Genomic DNA, 15,959 nt, shown 5'->3' with positions numbered 1-15,959 from the left:
CTGAACAGACAGTACAGTGAACATTCCACCCTGTATCTAAACAGTGTTTTACCTGCCCCAGGAGTCCCTGAACAGACAGTACAGTGAACATTCCACCCTGTATCTAAACAGTGTTTTACCTGCCCCAGGAGTCCCTGAACAGACAGTACAGTGAACATTCCACCCTGTATCTAAACAGTGTTTTACCTGCCCTAGGGGTCTCTGAACAGACAGTACAGTGAACATTCCACCCTGTATCTAAACAGTGTTTTACCTGCCCCAGGAGTCCCTGAACAGACAGTACAGTGAACATTCCACCCTGTATCTAAACAGTGTTTTACCTGCCCCAGGAGTCCCTGAACAGACAGTACAGTGAACATTCCACCCTGTATCTAAACAGTGTTTTACCTGCCCTAGGGGTCTCTGAACAAATGGTACAGAGGAAAATTCATCCTGCATTTAACCTGTATTGCACCTGCCCCAGGACTCTCTGAGCAGGCAGAATAGATGAAAATTTACCTCATATCTAATCTGTGTTTTACCTGCCCCAGGAGTCTCTGAACAGACAGTATAGTGAAAACCACCCAGTATCTAACCCGTGTTTTACCTGCCCCAGGACACTGTGAACAGACAGAACAGAGGAAAGTGCACCCTGCACCTGCCATAGGAGTCTCTGAATATTCAATGTAAAAGGTATGGTATTTGCCCAGGGAGGCTTTGAACAGACAACATAGAGGACTGACATACTTACTTCCAATTTTACCAGGAAAAAAATCAAAACAAAACTGCAAATAGTGGAAATTTGAAATAGAAGCTGACAATGCCAGAACTACTCAGCAGGTTAGGCAGCATCTATAGAAGGAGAAACAATGTTAACATTTCAGGTGAAGATTCTACATCAGAAATGTGTTTTGTTTCTAAATTGAAATGTAACCAAATTTAAGTTTAACGGGCAGATTGAGGGAGCTTTCCACTGATGTGTGGATAATGCGTGGTGTGGAGCTGCTTTCCCGAACCAGAGATGTTTCTGCGATGAGTTAGCTCTTCGACAAGCTAAGCTCAAGCAGGTGGCAGGTGGGAACCATAGCGGAATCTGCAGAGGCAAGTAATGTTTGGTTAAAGGTTGGGGACAAAGTCTGGTGTTCCTGTAGATGCAATCATCCCTGTTGGACATGTGTCTATAGAAACCACTCTAAAGAAAAGATGAGCCTAGTGGAGACTGCAGGAAGTGGAAAATCAAAGCAAGTCTAGGACAGAAATAGAAGCTTTTGACTCGTCAAATCCAGAACCAAAAGCAGGTTGACAAGATGGTGAAGAAGGCATATGGCATACTTGTCTTTAATTGTGATGGCACTAAGTGCAAGAGTTGCAACATCATCATAAGATTATAAGACAAATAACAGAATTAGGCCATTCAGTCCATCAAATCTGCTCTGCCATTCAATCTTGGCAGATTTATTTTCCCTCTCAACCCCATTCTCCTGTCTTCTCCCCATAACCTTTGATGCCCTTTCTAATCACGAATCCATCAACCTCCACTTCAAATATGACTTGGCCTCCACAGTCATCAGTAGCAATAAATTCTACAGATTCACCATCCTCTAGCTGTAGAAACTCCTCCGCAAACCTGTCCTTGTATTCTGAAGCTGAGCCCCTTGGTCCCAGACTCTCTCTATTGTGCAAAACATTGCAGAGGATACAAAAGCCTGAAAACATAGCCCAGGAGCTTCTACCCACTGTTACAAGTCCAGTAAATGGTTCCCTAGTGTGACAGGATGGACTATTGACTTCACATTCTACCTTGCTATGATCTTGCACTTTATTATTTACTGCACTGCCCTGTCACTGCAGCCATTACACAATATTCTGTTCTTTATTACTTCATTCTACCACAATGCACTGTGTAAAGAATTGGCCTGTATGCAAGGTAAGCTCTTCATTACCTGTGACAATGATAATCCAGTTCCAGTTCCATGTGTAAACACTGCTTAGACTGCAAACAGGAGAAAACCTGCAGATACTGGAAATCCAAAGCAACATCTGCACAATGCGGGAGGAACTCGGCAGGTCAGGCAGCATCTGTGACAAAGAGTGAACAGTCAACGTCCAGGCGGGCTGAGACCCTTCATCGTAACTAGAAAGGAAGAAGGTGGGGGAGGGGAGGAAGAAGTACAAGGTGGTAGGTGAGACCGGGAGTGGGGGAGGGTGAAGTAAAGAGCTGGGAAGTTGATTGGTGAGAGATACAGTGCTGGAGGAGGGGGAATCTGATAGGAGAGGACAGAAGGCCGTGGAAGAAAGAAAAGAGGGAGGAGCACCAAAGAGAGGTGATGGCCGGGTAAGGAGATAAGGTGAGAGAATAGGAAATGGTAAAGGAGAGGGGTCAATTATCGGAAGTTCCTCATTGACTGGTTGCTCTTTTCTATAGAAGTTACCTGGACTGCTGCGTTCCTCCAACATTTTGTTTTGGTTATACTGTACTTGGAGTATTGATCACTGTGGTGAACTATGTGCCTGTCTGGACATGCCCCCTGCTGACTGCTCCTGTGGCTCCTCCCACAGGCCCCTGTATAAAGGCGATCTGAGGCCTGACGCTCGGCCTCAGTCTCCAGGTCATAGTATGATGGACACTCACTCCTGGTTCCTTCTTCCAGTCAATAAAAGCCGATATCTCGCCTTACGTCTCAGTGTGAGTTATTGATGGTGCATCAATCACCACTCTGTGTGATTAAGCTAGTGAGGGTGCAGGAAAGATTCACAAAGATGTTGTCTGAAAAGATAGGCCTGAGTTATTAGGACTGACAGGAAAGCTGAAACGTTTTCCCTGGAGTGAAGGAGGTTAAGAAGTCATTTTATGGAGGTTTGTAAAATTATGAGGGACACGGGTAGGGTAGATAGTTGCAGATTTTTTTTCCCTCGGTTTGGGGAGTCTCAAACTCGAGGGCAAGTAAGAGTGGATTTTTTTTTCACTGAGGGTGGTTGGTATGGAACTGAGGAGATATTGGAGATGAGTACAATTACAGTGTTTAGGAAACATTTGGACGTGTATATGGATAGGAAGGGTCTAGAGGGATTAATCTCAGGCAAATCAGATGGCTTTAGATAGGGACCTTGGTCAGCATGAGTCACTTGCATAGAAGAGCTTGTTTCTATGCTGTATAGTTCCAAGCATCTATGAGACAAAAGTGGAGTCAACACCAAAACTTGGATGGAGATCAGGCAGTCTTTTAAAAAAAAGTTACTAGCTGTTGTTCATTAAAATGTATGTGTTTTGATTAATTATTTATATCTTACTTTTATTAAAAAATGGATTTGGAATGGAGGAACGTTCTGTTCTTGCTTCTATAAACAGGCTCATATTGTTTTCTCTCAGCAACTAGCCCTGTTTCTCAACAAGACAACATTCAAACAGGCATTCAGTTATAGCAGTTTTTAATGATCTATCTTACAATTTAGTTTAGAAAACATAGAACAGTACAGTATAGTGGCAGACCCTTCTACCCACAATGTTGTGCTGAACTAATTTAACTAGTAATTACTAGAAATAACTGAACTAATTCCTTTGTTTATGTAGAGTCTAACCCCCCCCCCCCCCATTCTTTTTACATTCATGTACCTGTCCAAGAGCCTTTTAAACATCTCTTGTCATATATTCTCTGATGACCATCCAGGCATACATCTTTATGTAAAAACCCCTGCCCTGCACATCTCCTTTGAACTTAGCCTCTCCCGCCTCAAATGCATACACTTTACTATCAGCCATTTCAACCCTGCGAAAAAGATAAACATTGTCTACTCTATCTTTGCCTCACACATTTTTTATAAACTTCTGTCAGATCTCCTCTCAGTTTCTGCCACTCCAGAAAAAAACACCCAAGTTTGTCCAACCCCTGCTTATAACGCATGCCCTCTAATCCAGGCAAAGCTTTCCAAAGCTTTGATTTCCTTCTTAGGCTGACCAGAATTAAATGCAATTCTCCAGATGCAGCCCAACCAGGGTTTTATAAAGTTGCAACATACAGTAACCTCCTGGCTCTTGAACTTAGCGCCGTGACGAATAAGGGCAAGCACGCCATATGCCTTAGTCACCCGGGCAGCCACTTCCAGGGAGCTGCGGCTTTAGACCTCAAGATTGCTCTGTACATCAATACTGCTAAGGTTCCTGCAATTACTGTCTCCTTACATTTGATCCCAAAATGAAAACACCTCATACTTTGGAGGTCAAAAGTGAAGGGAGAGTATACAGTCTATAGTTTCTACCTGCCTGGCCTCAAGGGCCATTGTTAAGGCCTAACAATGGAAAAAAGTAGACTGGGAAACTGTAAAGGTCTTTCACGGAAGAGCAAGGCATGAAGTATAGACAAGGTACACCTATCACCATATAGTACTACAATAAACATTACATTATGCTCATTTCTGACACTATGACCCTTTGTCACTAAACCCTCAGCACAGCATATACCTCCATATTCAGAACGATTACCTTACTTCGTTAATAGTAGATTGAATTCTGTGCACTATCTACAAACCCCATTTCCAGAAAAGTTGGGATATTTTCCAAAATGCAATCAAAACAAAAATCTGTGATATGTTAATTCACGTGAACCTTTATTTAACCGACAAAAGTACAAAGAAAAGATTTTCAATAGTTTTACTGACCAACTTAATTGTATTTTGTAAATATACACAAACTTAGAATTTGATGGCTGCAACACACTCAACAAAAGTTGGGACAGAGGCATGTTTACCATTGTGTTACATCACCTTTCCTTTTAATAACACTTTTTAATCATTTTGGAATTGAGGATACTAATTGTAGTAGATTTGCAATTGGAAATTCTGTCCATCCTTGCTTGATATAAGACTTCAGCTGCTCAACAGTCCGTGGTCTCCGTTCTCTGATTCTCCTCTTCATGATGCACCATACATTTTCAATAGGAGATAGATCTGGACTGGCAGCAGGCCAGTCAAGCACATGCACTCTGTCTACAAAGCCATGCTGTTGTAGCCCGTGCAGAATGTGGTCTGGCATTCTCCTGCTGAAATAAGCATGGACGTCCCGGGAAGAGACGTTGCCTTGATGGCAACATATGTCTCTATAAAATCCTAATATACGCCTCAGAGTCAATGGTACCTTCACATACATGCCACTCACCCATGCCGTGGGCACTGATGCACCCCCATACCATCATCTTTCACTGATAACAATCAGGATGGTTGTTTTCATCTTTGGCACGGAGAACTCGACACCCGTTTTTTCCGAAAACTAGCTGAAATGTGGACTCATCTGACCACAGCACATGGTTCCACAGTCTTTCAGTCCATCTGAGATAAGCTCAGGCCCAGAGAACTCGCCGGCGTTTCTGCATAGAGTTGATGTATGGCTTCCTCTTTGCGTAATACAGTTTCAAGTTGCATTTCTAGATGCAGCGACGGACTGTGTTAAGTGATAATGGTTTTCTGAAGTACTCCCGAGCCCAGGTGGCTATAATTGTCACAGTATCATGATGGTTTCTTAGGCAGTGCCGCCTGAGGGCTCGAAGATCACGCACATTCAACAGTGGTTTCCAACCTTGCCCTTTACGCACTGAGATGTCTCTGAATTCTCTGAATCTTTTCACAATATTATGCACTGTAGATATTGAAAGACCTAAATTCTCTGCAATCTTGCATTGGGAAATGTTCCTTTTGAACTGACTAACAATTCTCTCACAAATTTTGGCACAAAGGGGTGAGCCATGACCCATCCTTGCTTGCAAAGATTGAGCCTTTGATGGACGCTACTTTTATACCCAGTCATGATACCTCACCTGCTACCAATTAGCCTGCTTAATGTGGAGTCTTCCAAACCGGTGTTACTCGAATATTCTGTACACTTTTCAATCTTATTTTAACTCTGTCCCAGCTTTTGTTGAGTGTGTTGCAGCCATCAAATTCTAAATTTGTGTGTATTTACAAAATACAATTAAGTTGGTCAGTAAAACTATTGGAAATCTTTTCTTTGTACTTTCGCCAGTTAAGTAAGGGTTCACGTGAATTAACATATCACAGATTTTTGTTTTGATTGCATTTTGGAAAATATCCCAACTTTTCTGGAAATGGGGCTTGTACCTCCATACTCAGAATGATTACCTTACTCCGTTAATAGTAGACCATTGTGTTAGAAACTGAAAAGGAATCAAATAAGAAGTAAGAAACTGAAGCAGAAGGTGGCTACCCAGTCCTCACGAAGCTCACAATTGATCATCAAGTTTGAATAAAATATTTATTTGACGTCTCTGCCAATTGCTAATTTGCCAGCATCATTCTCTGAGGGTCCAGTATGTACCTTAACTGATCTCTTTTTTAATATATCTGTAGAAGCTTTAACTGTGATTTTTGTATCCTGTGCTGGCTTGCTCTTGGAATCAATTTCCCCCACCCTATATCATCCCCTCCGATACTTGCTCAGGCACTTGCATTATCTTTCTCTGTGTCAATTTGCGATGAACATTTTCCATTAACTTGAACTCCCATGCCTCTGACTTTGCAGTCTCCTGAGGACATGCCAAAGACAGGTTTCTAATTATACCTTGGACAACAAAAATCTAAAATCAATCGACTGGATAAGAGTTTTTAGAGGCTGAGCTGATGGACCATGTACTTCAGAGTTACAGAGCTCTACAACACAGACATGTGCTGTAAGACTATTACTCTTCAGCCAACCAAGTTCTCATCTAAGGTAGCCGCATTTTACCAGGTTTGGGACATTTCCTTTTAACTCTTTCCTATCGGTGTACCTGTCCAGCTGTCTTTTCAATGTTGTTAATTTATCTGTCTCGACCACTTTCTCTGCCAGCTTGTTCCAAATACTGATCAACATCTGGGTGAAAATGGTACCCCTCAGGTACTTCTTCTTACCCTAAAACTTATACCCTCTAATTCTTCATTCACCAACCCTGAGACTTTATTGACTATTGTTAGGCATTGAATACTATCATCCCCTCAAGCTAGTCAAGATCTTGGTCTCAATAGCTCCTTGTGCAATTGGATCCTTAATTTCTTTACTTGCACCCCCTGACTAGTTCAGATTGGCAACAACATCTCCTGCACAATCTCCATCAGCACAGGTGCACCCCAAGGCTGTGTGCTTAGCCCCTGCCCTGTTTGCTTTACACTTATAACTGTGTGGTTAAGCAATTTGCCATATTTAACTTTGCTGATAACACCACTGCCATTGGCTGAATCAAATGTGGCGACGAAACAGCATACTGGAGGGAGATTGAAAATCTGACTGAGTGGTGCCACAACAACGACCACTCACTCAATGTCAGCAAGACCAAGGAGCTGATTATTGACTTCAGGAGAGGAAACCAGAGGTCGATGAGCCAATCCTCATTGACAGACCAGAGGTGGAGAGGGTCAACAACTTTAAGTTCCTCAGTGTTATCATTTCAGACAACCTGCCCTGGGCCCCGTACATAAGTACCATTGTGAAGATAGCACAGCAGTACTTCCTTCAGAGTTTATATGACTGCTAGAACTTTGAAGACTTTCTAGTGTCATGGAGAGTACATTGACAGACTGCATCACAGCTTGATATGGAAATACCAATGTGCTTCTGACGTGGTGGTGTCTGAAAAGACGATGCTGTCCAAGTTGCATGCCATCTTGGACAATGACTCCCATCCACTCCATAATGTACTGGTTAGGCACAGGAGTACGTTCAGCCAGAGACTCATTCCACCAAGATGTAACACTGAGCATCATAGGAAGTCATTCCTGCCTGTGGCCATCAAACTTTACAACTCCTCCCTCAGAGTGTCAAACACCTTGAGCCAATAGGCTGGTCCTGGACTTATTTCCACTTGGCATAATTTACTTATTATCATTTAATTATTTATGGTTTTATATTGCTATATTTCTACACTATTCTTGGTAGGTGCGGCTGTAATGAAACCCAATTTCCCTCGGGATCAATAAAGTCTGTCTGTCTGTCTGACTTCAGCAGAAAATTCTACAAAAAAGTAGTGTACACGGTCCAGTCCATCACGGGTAAAGCCCTCCCCACCACTGAGTACATCTACATGGAATATTGTCGCAGGAGGGCAGCATCCATCATCAGGTACCCCCACTACACGGGTCGTGCTCTCCTCCCACTGCTGCCATCAGGGAGAAGGTACAGGAGCCTTGAAACTCACACCACCAAGATCAGGAACATGCAATCACGCTCTTTAATCAGCAGGGATAATTTCATTCAACCTCACTTGCCCCATCACTGAACTGATCCCATAATTTATGGATTTACTTTGAAGGACTTTTCATCTCATGTTCTCAATATTTATTGCTTATTTATTGCTATTATTGTTATTGCATTTTTTCTCAGCTCAAGCTGGTAAAACCTGAGGTACACTCATTTCTCAATTGCTTGGAACTTTCGGACTATTCCAGTGGTGTTTTGTATTGTGGCTTCATGGAGATTTACATAGATATTGCTGTGTCGGCCTAATTATTTAATGCTATTGTGTGGTGACTTTGGGATGATACCAGTTATAGATTGGCACAATGTATACCCTGTTCATGTTCCATAGACTTTTAATTTCCTCTTTTAATTGAACATATTTCTGGTGTTTTTCACGTATTAATTTCTTTAAGTGATGTGTGTTTGGAATGGCTGCATCTACTCAGTAAGTTGTTTTTGCTTGTTTATCCTGGGTTATTATACCTGGATAGTTATTATGCATTTTCCTATCTGTAATAATGGATCAGTCATAGGATAATTTGTAGGTGAGGTGAGGCCTCCATTGGTCAGAGTTGACCATGGATGTTGTGTCCTGGCTGTCTAGATACGCGAACCTGGGCAGTACGATATGGAGAGCGAGCTGTTGCCCGTGTAGCAAGCTCCCCCTCCACACATCGGATGAACCCAAAGTTTGGCACCAGCTGTGTCACAGGAGTTGCCAGTCAGCATTGAACTCAGTGTGGGACTCCTTTAGGGACTCTAGCTCCGGATTTCTCCCCCGGGTTTACTCCCGAAGCCTTCCCCCTGAGTGAGCAGAGAGTTGAGATCAGTTTTCCTTCTCCTGGCTGAGCTGCCAACAATGGCTGAGGGGCCCCATCTGCCCAAAGTGACTGGTTTTGAGGTGTCAGTAACCCACCTTTTCCCCTTCTCCTGTCAGTGGAAATAGCTCTGCTGCACTTAGAGGCTAAGCCACACATGAAGGCCAGGAGCCTGATTTGGTTGTCAGAGACTATTTAAGGCACACGCCATCGGGAGCATTTAATAGGTAGTGGGAGCTTGTCCTCATTACCACCCCCTGGCTATAATAACTCTAAAACTGGATCAGGCTTATACTTACAGTAAGGAATTATTTTTTATGAGTTCTAAAGCAAGATTTTGGTGAATGCTATTTGCCACTTGATTGTGCCTGTGTAACTAATCAGATTGAGTTAAACTGCTGCAGGATCCTGTTAAGTGCTGGATTGTTTCTGGCTTCTCTTGCCGTTTTCAATATTATTGTCCTGAATTTATTATGTATTTTTGATTACATTTTGTGTTAACCACCTGATTCTTTATTTCCGCAATGAACCCCTTTGTTTCTGGGAAGAGGTCTCCAACTCTGAGCTAGGTGTTTGACGCTTCCTTGTCAACATCTAGTCTATGCAGATGGTGAGGAAGTCTTCTTCTTCTTCTTCTTCTTCTTCTTCTTCTTCTTCTTCTTCTTCTTCTTCTTCTTCTTCTTCTTCTTCTTCTTCTTCTTCTTCTTCTTCTTCTTCTTCTTCTTCTTCTTCTTCTTCTTCTTCTTCTTCTTCTTCTTCTTCTTCTTCTTCTTCTTCTTCTTCTTCTTCTTCTTCTTCTTCTTCTTCTTCTTCTTCTTCTTCTTCTTCTTCTTCTTCTTCTTCTTCTCCTTCTCCTTCTTCTTCTTCTTCTTCTTCTTCTTCTTCTTCTTCTCCTTCTTCTTCTTCTTCTTCTTCTCCTTCTTCTTCTTCTTCTTCTTCTTCTTCTTCTTCTTCTCCTCTCTTTTGTATTTGAACAGTTTTGTATCTTTTACACACTGCTTGTTTGTCTGCCCTGTTGGGTGCAGACTTTCATTGTTTCTATTACAGTTCCTGGATTTAAAGAAAACAAATCTCAGGGTTGTATATGGTGACGTGTATGTACTCTGAACATGGAACCTATCAATAAGCTTGAAAGCATGCCGATAAAAGTTACAAGAATGTTGCTGGGACCAGAACCTGAGTTATAGAGAAAAGTTGAATAAGTTAGGACTTTATTCCCTGCAGCACAGGAAGAGGAAGGGCAATTTTATAGCGTTATTAAAAATTATGAGGGTATAGATAGGGTGAATGCATGCAGGCTTTTCCCCCTAAACTTGGGTGAGACTAGAGGCCATAGGTTTGGGGTGAAAGATTAAATATTTAAGGGCAACTCCTTCACTTTGTGTGAGTGTGGAATGAGCTGCAGGTGGAGGAGTGGTAGATGCAGATTCAATTATAACTGTTGAGAGAAGTTTGGATGGGACATGGATGACAGAGGTATAGAGTACATAGCTGGCTTTAGTTTGGGTGCAGATAGATGAGATGAGGCATAAGACTAGGTCAGCATGGACTAGATGGGCCAAAGGGCTTGTTTCTGGACTGCAGTGCTCTATGGCTCTATGCTTCCAAGTTAAATGACTGTTACACTACAAGTTAAGTTATCAGCCAGATTAAAATTCAGCATGATATAGCGATCAGCAGTCCAGAGAGAGGAAGTTGGCAAACTGAGGGATTGACCAGGCTGTGGGATGCAAGTGACCAGCTCCAGAGATTGGACCTGAGGAGGAGCTGGGCCAAGGCTGACTGAGGGGTCACGCCCTGACCAGTGAAGGAGTTGGTCCCAGGGGACAGCTGGACTGAAGAAAGGACTATGTTGAAAGAATGACCAGGATGGACCAGGGGTTTAGGGAGCAGTCAGGCCAAGGAAGTGTAAAAGTCTGAGAAAGGGGATAAAATAAGTACTAAGTAGCCAGCACGTTTGATGACAGAAATTTAGCTCAGTGACACAGTTGTGCACATACCAAAGCACTCAGAATCAGAGAGTAGTAGAGCATGGAAACAGGTCCTGTGTCCCAACCGATCCATGCCAACCAAGTTCCCGTCTAAGCTGATCCCATTGGCTCACAGTTGGGCCTGAACCTTTCCTATTCACGTACCTGTCCAAATGCCTTTTAAATGTTGTTCATTATACCTGCCTCAACCACTTCCTCTGGCCCTCATTCCAATCCGCTGGGTGTAAACGTCCCACCTGTTTGTACTAATTCTCTCCCTTCCCACCTTAAACCTGTCCCCAGTTCTGGGGAGAAGATTGTCTATGCCCCTTATGATCTTATACATCTTTATTCATTCTCCTGCACTCTAATGAGGAAAATCCTGACCTGCTCAACCTCTCTCCATAACGCAGTCCCTTAAGACCCAATGACATTCACCTATATCTCCTTTGCATTCTTTCTACCTTAATGGCATCTTTCTTGTAACAGGGAAACTAAAACTGAAAATAATATTCCAAAGTGACCTCATCAATATCTTCTATAACTGAAAAAAAATAACCTCACAACTTTGATACTCAGTACCCTGACTGCTGAGGGCCAGCATGCCAAAAGCCTTCTTCACAACCCTGATTACTAACAACGCAACTTCCAGAGAGACCTTTTGTGTTTCTGCATCCCCTTCCCGTGGTTTAAAACATTGTGGAATTTTCTCCAGGGTGTGTCTCACTCTGATGCCAGTGATTGTTGCAAACCCTAATTCTGTCCTTAAGTGATGTTTCCACCAAGGTTAACCACATTGGTGCTTGAATAACGTGTGGCAAAATGCTGATTGCTGAAATATAACTTCAAAGAGCACCTTCAGAATAATTCATAAAGCCGAAATATTTTGAAAGTCTCATTGAAATAGGAAATAGAGAACAGATTCCATTTCTCTGGAACAACAGTAAAAATCATTTTCATATGCCTATCAGAAGAAAATAAGAATTGAAGAGGGTGATGAATTACTTTAACCTTTCTTGTTGTAATCTTTCCAAATGTTAATGGCTAATAATGAGAATGTAGGTGCTAATTGACCAGAAGCCTGGACTGTCTGATGATCATTCCTGGTGTGGAGCTGAACAAAATCAATGGAAAGGCAAAGTGAAAACACACTGGAGCAAGTATATATAAAGTACAGTAGATGAGTGTGAGCAACGGGGTTAAAGACCGCTTTAAAGAATTCATGCTTGGGATCAAGGCTGCCCACCCTTAACTGACCCGGAGGAGGTGGGATGAGCCCCCATCTCAAACCCCCTTCCGGTAAAGGTGATCCCATCCCACAGTGCTGTTGAGCAGGGAGATCCAGGATAGAGTGTCAATGGTAAAGAATAACTAGCAATACATTTCCAAATCAGGCTGTTGTGAGACCTGGAGGGGAGCCTGCAGGTGGGGGAGATCCCATGTGCCAGCTGTCCTTGCCCTTCCTGGTAGCGAAGGAGTACTGTGATGAGTGACTATGGTGCATTTTGTAGGTGGTACACACTGTAGTCACTGTGCGCTGCTGGTGGAAGGACTGAATATTGGGGATGTAAGGGCTCCCATTCAAGTGGACTACTTTGTCCTAGTAGTTTGAGCTCCTTGAGTCTTTCTAGAGCTAAACTCACCCAAGCGACGTGCTCCTGACATTTTTTGTGGATGGTGATGTCTTTGGAACATCAGGAGATGTGTCAGTCAGCGTCTGACCTGCTGTTGTAGCCACGGTATTATTGTTGTTGCTCTATTTGAGTTCCTGCTCAATGGGAACCATCTCCCCAGGATAATAATGTGGAAAATCGGCAATGGTCATACCAAGGAAAGGTGGTTCAACTCTCTTATTGGAGATCAGGATCAGGTTTATTATCATGACATAGAGTACTAAAGCCCTTCAGCTCATCTAGTCCATGCCAAACATATTCTGCCTAATCCCATCTACCTCCCCTCCCCTCCTCCCGTCCTGTACTCCACTCTTCCCAACTTACCCACCTTCCCACCTCCCCTCCTTTCCTCCTCCCTCCTCCCTCCTCCCCTCTTTCCTGTTATGTTTTGTAACTTTATAACATTAAACTAAGACAAAGGAAGAGACAGGGATCCAAAACGAGGGTTCTAACTTTGAGTTTACTTTGAAGTGAGGTGTGTGTGTATCATGTGATAGTATGAGCCGTATACAATTCATGTACTTATACGTATAACCTGTAATGAATTATTTAAATGAACAAGAAAGCTTAATGAAAGGTGTATGCATATTCATTAAGCATTCTTGTTCATTTAAATAATTAATCATGGATGATCAGATTATATATATGTATGTATACAGCATTTTTGAGAGATCCCCTCTGCACCTTCTGGCTCATCAGGAGGCAGCCTTGCCACTTCTTTAGCATTTGTCTGCTTTGTACGAAGCTAACTTGCTAGCTCGATGTCGAATGGATGAAAAGTGTGCAAGAAGCCAGCCGGATTTCAACCCAGCACCACTCACCTCGAAGTCTGGTGTGAATGCCGCTACACTCCCGGCCGACTTATATATAACATTACTCAAATATTATTGAAATATTCAATATATAACCCTCCTCCATCAATAGAGAATACCTCAGCTATTTACACAGTATACTATATAATACAACTACTATTCAGACATCCACAGTATTGTCAAGTTTAAATCAAGGCTTGAAGATTTAATCACTGTGGAGGATTTCTTTGCCTTGTGGGACATTGTCTTTCCTGACAGGGTGGCTGGGGTGGTCACTCTGCATGTCAGGTGAGACTTGTGGCTGTGAAGCAATCTCAGGTTCTGGGCCTCCTCTGTGGTGGTTGTAGGAGTTGACTCTGGGACTTCAGGAAGTGTTTCTGACAGCCATAGCCTTTCTCCTTCCTTTTACTTCTTCTATTTTGGGCACCTTGATCTTTGAAAGGTCCATTTAGTTCACTGAAGTATTCTCTCACTAATTCTTATCCTGCTTTCTTTATGAGCTGATATCTCCTCTTGGTTTCCTCATCCACAACTTCATCTGATGAATCCTCTGTTTTCATATCTCCATTGTCTCCTTTCTTTCTGGTCTTCCATTCATCCAGCTGGGCTTTGGTCTTTGAATCCACTTTTACAAGCATCTTTTTGTCTCCCTCTTGAAACTCATTTAATAACATTAATACACACAGAGTAGATTCTAGTTGTTTATACTCTCAAAGGCTGAATGCTTGCAATTTTCCTGAAACTCTTTGAACTCTCTCCCAGCTTAAAACCAAGCCACACTTCACAAGCAACTGTCTGAATAACATATCAGAAACTTTCTCAGATATGTTGCCAGCAAAAACGGTGGTAGTCAGAACACTGTTTTCATCACCACTGTGATTCCTCCGAGCAGCATGGTCCTTCCTTGGTTCAGTATGCTTTCCAACCAAAGGCACAGGGGTTGGCAATGGTTCATGGTGTTTGGCATGGAAACAGGAGTGGCATCATCCAGTACCTTTCTTAATTCACTTTCAGTTGGCTTCATTGTAGGGGGTGTGGCATGGACTGATCTCCAATTAAATTGTAGTTGTCTCAGCCAATCACATCTTCACAACGCTGGGCCCTCTTGTTTTTACCAAAAACAAGCCCAAGTGACTTGTTCGTTGTATTTCACTGTGTAGCCTCCGTGCCCCCAGTTGACCCCCGTTCGCCTAGGGTGAACCGTCGTCGTCCCGCCAGTAGTGCAATACTTCGGTGTAAATACGGTGTAATGCCCCCCCCCCCCCCGGGTACACGCTCACAATACAAATATCAGACAATACCCAAAAGCAAGTAAATAATTGCAACTTCATAGTTATTTCTTAGGATGGGTTAGTAGAAACAGATAACCTAAAGGCACCAAAGTACAAACATTTGTAATAATAGGTTTGTCAGTTTGTGCACATATTTTAATACGTTGGAGCTCACACCTCCGGTTTCTTCCACAACGGCCTTCCGAGCCTTCGCCACCATCTGAACCGCCGACGTCCAGTATCCGTTGCCCAGGAGCCGCTGCCCGCTCCACAGACATCCATCCTCCTCGCTCTCCTCCCGAAAAAGACCGCGATCTCCCGCTCAGCTTACACAGACAAGATAGCATAACAATTCTCCATTGGTTAGATCCCCCCTTATCAGTAGCCATAACCCAAGCATACCAGACACAGAATCCCATTATAGCATTACAGAGAAGCCATTTTGTTGGCCTGAACAGTTAACAGCACAGTTACTAGTACTGAGAACCCTACAACTGTAAGGAACATCATTCTCACAGAAGTTATCGTTTCTCCAGTATAAGTTCTTCATTGGCTATCTGCAGGCTTCTGTTCAATATCTTTGAAATGCCTTTCAAACTCATATTGTGGTTAACTGAAACAGCCAAGCCAGTGTCCAATTCTATTTTAATTAATCTGCCGTTCACTTCTGGTGTAAGCCATATTGCTTGTCTTTTGTTATTTTTCACATTGAAAATCTCAAGGCTACACAGTCTGGTGTCACTCTTATCATTATCAGATTTTTCAACAATAGTGTGCAGATTCTGGCTCTTTTTGAAACGGAAACTTGACTTTTTATCTTTTTATCTTCTCTGTGCAGCCCATTTATTTTTGTCTGCCCAACATGCTGTTTGTAAGTGTAGTACTTAGTTGCATTTTCTGCAAGTTCCGCCTTTAAATCTGCATTTGTTTGGTGAATGTGAGCTCCTGCCAGAATGGAAACAGAATTTGTACAGCCAGGCTGGTTTCTGTTTAGATGCTGCAATTTTTTTCATGCTCAGTTTCATTCCTGATTGTATCTGAATTGTGTCTCTTCCCATTGAAACAGCCATTTCCCTGCTCTTTTAAATTTACAGTATGTTGTACTTCAGTTAAGAGACATTTTTGAATCTCTCCTTGCAAGATTCCACATACTAAATGATCTCTTAGTGTACCATTAGGCTCATTACCAAACCAACAATGTTCAGAAAATCTCTCCAA

Source organism: Hypanus sabinus, chromosome 7, assembly GCF_030144855.1.
Source record: "Hypanus sabinus isolate sHypSab1 chromosome 7, sHypSab1.hap1, whole genome shotgun sequence".
NCBI classification, from domain to species: Eukaryota; Metazoa; Chordata; class Chondrichthyes; order Myliobatiformes; family Dasyatidae; genus Hypanus; species Hypanus sabinus.
This window is presented reverse-complemented; position numbering follows the sequence as displayed.